We start from the raw sequence: 6407 nt of genomic DNA, 5'->3' as shown, positions 1-6407 counted from the left end.
TCCCTGTTTTGTTACTCCCCAAAGTAGGAATAGCATGTGCAAAACTGCATATCTACTATAGGGCTATAGGCCACATCGAGAATTTATATGATGGGTGGCCGTGAAAACACGTGAAGTCCAAAAAAAAAGTAGGTATGGCCCACTTTTTTTTATGATCCAAACCGTTCATCTGTTTGGACACAACATAAGTAGGTTGTGCCCCAAAAATCAGTTCCATAGGATGATCCTAACCCTCCGATCTGTAGAAGATTCCATAAATGATTTTTGGAAATCTCTATATTCAGATCAGTTCAGATCGGAGGGTTAGGATCATCCTATGGAACTGATTTTTGAGGCACGTTACGTTGTGCCCAAACAGATGAACGGTTTGGATCATAAAAAAAAGTGGGCCGTACCTACTTTTTCTAGACTTCACGTGTTTTCACGGCCACCCATCATATAAATTCTGAGGCCACATATATCTTAAAAAATTAAAAAACCCTAGATAATTAAATCTCGGTGCCGGGCTGAGATTCCAATGTCGGGTCTTAACTACAAACATTATTCATGGATAAACAAAAGAGACTGTTTGGTGAGTATATAACAACCCTCGATACTTTGTTCCAAGAGTATTGGATAATTTGCATGGATTAGTAGTAATACTTGATGGGATTGAACCTGTTACCTCAGGGTTGAGATACAGAGCCTCGACCAATTTAGCTACAGGCCAAACCCCTCAACCACCCTCAACCAATTTGGCTCTTATTTCCTTTCTTATATAGAGATTATATTTTGTGAGTGCTCATGAAGTACGGTATTTTTTAAAAAGTACAGTGGGCCCAGTCCAAAGGATGATCCAAACCGTTCATTTATTGGGCCACAACTTATATTGGCCATACACCGTAAATCATCTCCGTAGAATGATCCTAACCTTCCGATCTATAGAGAAGCTGCACATATGTAAACCTCTATGGATCGGACGGTTAGGATCATTCTATGGAGATGATCTATGGTGTACATCCTATTCACATTGTGGCATAATAAATTAATGGCCTGGATCATCCTTTGGAGTGGACCCGACTGTACTTTTTGAAAACTACTGGACTTCATTATAGAAACCTCTACCGATCGGAGAGTTAGGATCATCATATTAAGATGATCTGTGGTATAGTCTATTTCCCCCCTTAAATGGATAAAATCCCCCCCCCCCCCCCCCCCCTCTCTCTCTCTCTCTCTCTCTCTTAACGGTTTATGTGAGAATGGTTCACTGCTCGAGGATAGAGCCACCCCCTTTAACGTCGTCTTTGCCTTTCAAACTTAACTAATAACGGGGGGGGGGGGGGGGGGGGGGGGGGGGGGGCTTGTGGCCCAATAAATGAACAGTTTGGATAATCATCTGAAGTGGGCCCACTATAATACTGAACTTGAATCCAATCAACACCTGAGGCCACGTTTGGCAAACATGAATTCTTTTTCCGTGGAAATATTAGTTTGCCCAATGATGACGGAGGTAGGGAGAGGGAGAGACGGAGGACATATGAAGAGAGTTTGACAAAAGGCTGAAAAGTCAAAAAATCCTTTACTACTAAAAGGGAAAATCCCTGAAAAATCGTCTGCTTCTTTCCTGCTATTGCCTTATGTGTCCCACCTTAATTTCCGTAAAACTCCCACTTATGTCCTTTTTCACTACTTCTTTTTCGTCATTTCCCCTTCTCATATGCCCTTGCACATGAGTTAAAAAAAAAAACCCATCCTCTCTTTTTATGCCTTTTTTGTTCCGTAATTGTCATCATTTTTTCAATTTTATTTGCAGTTTTGACCGTAATTGTCATATTTTAGTACCTTCGTTCGGTATTTTCTTCGTAATTTTTCTGCTTTGCTTCCATGTTCCCGTAAATTTTCATTTAAAACTTAGTACCCGCACACGATTATTATTTATTGCTATTATGTATTGCTAGCCACCTTTGCACAAATCGCACTTCTACCGATCTTTGCAGCAAAGGATGGGCGACAAGCAGAAAAGTACGCTTAGCGAAGGTGGCTAGCAAATCCCTATACATAAAAAAGGGAAACGTTATTCGCACTACTGTATTTTGATCAGGGCACTCCTCACTTTATTAAAAGTACGGTATGGCCATAGGTCAAAAATCCATTTGACCCGCGGGCCGACTCGGCCCTCACGGGGCGGGTCCAAGCCCAATGACCCGTAACATTTTCTGCATCACTTTGACCATGCCCGCTTGACCCATTTCCCCATGATTTCAGAGGGAAATGATGTGATTATGAGAGTTTTTATATATAGTGTAAGTCCTTATAGTGAGTATTGTTTTTCAAAAAGTATTGTATGGCTTACATCGTAGGACGATCCAAATCGTACATTTGATGGGCCACAATGTAAGTAGGTTGAGTGCCAAAATTCATTTCCATAGGATAATTACAACCCTCCAATCAATAAATGTTTCCTAAATATGTCATTCCTCTATAGACCACAGGGCTAGGATCATCGCATCGAAATGTGTTTTTTCGGAACATCCTATTTACGATGTGGCCCATCAATTGGACGGTTTGGATCATCCTATGGTGTAAGTTAAATAGTTCTTTTTTTTAATAGGGAGTGTAAGAAATATGTTTTTGGTTTGCAAGCTTTGTCACAAAATTCTTGTTAGCATATGGTGTAAGCCCATGTAGTGAACTATTTTTTAATAAGACGGTAGGGGTCCTCACAAAACGTCAACTTACCTATCAAAAATTGGAGTGAATATTTTACAGCCTACACCATAGGATGATCCAAACCATCCATTTGATCATTCCCAAAGAAGGATCGCATCCCTACAATCTATAGATAAATGACATATTTTGGAAACCCCATAACTGTTGGGATCATCCTATGGAAATGATTTTTGGCATGCAACCTATGGTGTAAGTCCGTACAATCAAGTATTTTTCAAAAGAATCGTACGCCCTGAATCATAGGATGATCCAAACCGTCCATTTAATGGGCCACAATATAAATTGATTGTTCCCACAAAATAATGTACATATGATAATTCCATGCCCTTCTTTTAGAAAAACTTCCTACTGTATCCTATTAGCTGGGGGCATTTATGTCATTTTGATGCTAGAAGTTTGTCTGAATGAGAAATGATTTGAGGGTACAATCGTCAATTGCATACAAAAAGTACCGCCATATGATACTTGTCTATGACAATTACGGAAAAAACTACGAAAAAGAGGTATAGACATATGATAATGACGAAAAAACTACGTTATATGACGCATTCGAGACAAGTTACAAAATATTGACGGATGCCGAGCACCTGAAGAGGAACAACAATTATGGAAACCTCTATCGATTGGAGGGCTACGATTAGCCTATGGAAATGATTTTACAAGCACAACCGATTGATGTTGTGTTCCATCGCATGGACGATTTGGATCGACCTATAACCCTCTATAGATCGGAGGGTTAGGATCAACCTATGAAAATTATTTTTAGGGCAAAACTTATTTAGGCAGTGACACATCTAATGGACGGTTTGGATCATCCTATGGTACGGGCCATACCGTACATTTTAATAAAGTGAGGAGTGCGATCATCAAAATATGGTGAGTAGTGCCATTATAAAATATGGCAGTGAGGACATTAGCACTATATATAATTTGAAACCATTGCTGTTACTTGGATGTTCCCACGCGGGTCGGGTTCAACCCGAATTTGGGTTGGGAAAAATCAACCCGAATTGGAAATCGGGTTGGGTAGGGTTGGGGTGTCGGGCAACCCGACCCGACCCGAAACCCGAATTTGGGTTCCATCTGAAGAAGTTTTGTATATGTATTTTTCTTTTTCAACACTGAAATAGTCTCCACAATCCACAATGGACGGTTTGGATAATCCTATGGTGCGGGCTATACCGTACTTTAATCAAGTGAGGACTATGATCATCAAAATATAGTAGTGCGAATAACATTTTCCTTTGTTAATTATTAGTCCCTGTTTGTTTTGGATTTTTGAGAACCGATTGTGAGTTAAAAACTGATTATTGGTGACTCACTATTGGTTCCCAAAATCCAAAACAACTCGACTTGAGTTGAGGTGGTCAACAATTGGTACCATATCAAATCGGGTCAACCCGACCCGACCCAGTCCGAATTGGAAATCGGGTTGGTTCGGGTTGAGGAAATTGCAAATCGGGTTGGGTTGGGTTGAAGCCAACCGAGTTGGACATCGGGTTGGGTCGGGTTGGGTTGGAAAAATGGGTTCCTCGGGTTGGGTCGGGTTGGCCTCAACCCGACCCGAGTTACACCCCTAACGATGACGAAAAAACTACTTTTCCTTATTCACCATGTGATGGTCAAATTACAAAAAAGTTTGATATTACGAAAGACACTTTTTTTTTCCAAACAACGAAAAAAACTGGTCATAAAAGTAATGGAATAGAGTAAGTCAGCCCTTACGAAACAACGAAAGACACTTAGGAACCAAGAGGATTGATCTTCCCTCTAAGAAGATCAATCACGTTAGGCAACGTCTGAAACCATTTATAATCCCACATGCATACGATACCAAAAAAAAATAATTATTACTCACCACTTGACATTTCATAAGGGATGACCTACTCTATTCCATTACTTTTCATGGAGGAGTTAGAAGGACAAAAAAATGAATTGCCAAAGTGCCCGTCGAATAGAAAATGGATTCCGAAGTTTTTGTACAAACTTCTTGTTTTACCTTAAAATTCACAACCATCTCTGCTATTCTGGACAAGTAGATTCAATCCCCTATAGTTGAAAGCTTTGAAGACTATGCGGCTCTCCACCTTGTGATTTGTTTTCTGTATTCGGACCATCTCGTCCCCTTTTTTTTTGCAATAAAGTTGACTACCATTTTAAAAAAAATGAATTGCCAAAGTGCTCGTCGAATAGAAAATGGATTCCAAAGTCTTTGTACAAACTTCTTGTTAATACATTGAAATAAACAACGAAAGACACTTTTTTTTATGAAAAGGTTAAATTACTTTTCCTTATTCATCGTGCTTTTTTTAACCAAACTGATCATAAAAAAACTTGTATCTTTTTACCTTTTCTTTCCACGCAAAATTGTACGTAAAACAAATTTTATGTCCATTTTTAAGGTTTGTAAACCAAATTTTATGCTCATTTTATTTTTATGCCCATTTTAGGGAGCCTAGCTATTAGTCATTGCTCTTCTACCACTTCATCAATCAATTGATATGTAACTACGCATTTGTGGTACCTCATGCTCGGAGCATCTTCATCTTGCTTTTCTTTCTTTCATGCTTTTCAGAAGTTGCCAAGTGGGCTCCAAAATGATTGTTATGTTAGCATAGTATGAATTAAAATTCATACGCAGTATTATCTTGTTTGCTAAGACTTTTTGTCGCTTGCACGTGCCTTTTTTACTAGTTACTAAAAAAAGTAATCTTATTTTCCCGTATTTTTCATTTGGTTCTCAACTTTTCTCACTCATTCTCTCTTAATTCTCCCCTTCTCCCATCATCCTTACCCCTCTCTCACCACTTGATAAACTCTTATACCAAGAAAAAAAATTTCATGGTTGACAAACGCCCAAGGGTATAAATTTAGGAATTCTTATAAGATGGGTGTGTAGAAGTACACGTGGGACATTGTTCAAAGTTTCAGAACATTTATCTAATAGGCTTGGCTAAGGACGGGTCACATCAAAATCCACTCCCATCAGACCATTCTAACAGTCCAATTATCATCCAACGGTACGTATTCTCGCTCACAATTTGGACGGTTAGAATCGAGGTCTGTATTCACGGTCACAATTTGGACGGTAAGAATTGTCCAATGGTAGTGGATTTTTGAAACATGACCATCCTCAGCAAGGCCTATCAGATAAATGGTTTGAATCATTGAGCAAATGGGCCCCACTTGTACTTCTACCCACTCATTATTCCTTGGAAAAACATGCACATCCATAAAATAAAAACCCAAAATTTAGCCCCTGTTTGGATTGCAGGAATTTCATTGGAAAAGTTGTTAAAAGGAATTATTCCTAAATTTTTCTACTTTTTACACAAAAAAAAGTTAAGTTGAACACACCCTATTCAATTTTTATTTAGAGGGACCTTCATTGTATGATGATATGCCTCTAAATTAAACATAATCATATCATTTCCCTCCAAATCATGAACAGGAAAAAAATTTCCTAGAGTCAAAAATGTTTTTCTTGCAATCCAAATTCCAAACTGGGTAGGGCTTATATTTTCACCACCAGCAAACTCTTGTCAATTGCTCTGCTATGATGCCATCTTGGCCGCACATTAAGATCATGATCAGATCTGAAGGTCAAATGAGCAGCATAAGAAAACACTATTTTTTTTTTTTGATGATTAAGAAAACACTACTTGTAAGAGCTATACAGTAATCACATGAACAGGATG

Source organism: Tasmannia lanceolata, unplaced genomic scaffold, assembly GCF_043159265.1.
Source record: "Tasmannia lanceolata isolate RefF3 unplaced genomic scaffold, GAP_Taslan_0.1 ptg000018l, whole genome shotgun sequence".
Taxonomy (NCBI): Eukaryota; Viridiplantae; Streptophyta; class Magnoliopsida; order Canellales; family Winteraceae; genus Tasmannia; species Tasmannia lanceolata.
This window is presented reverse-complemented; position numbering follows the sequence as displayed.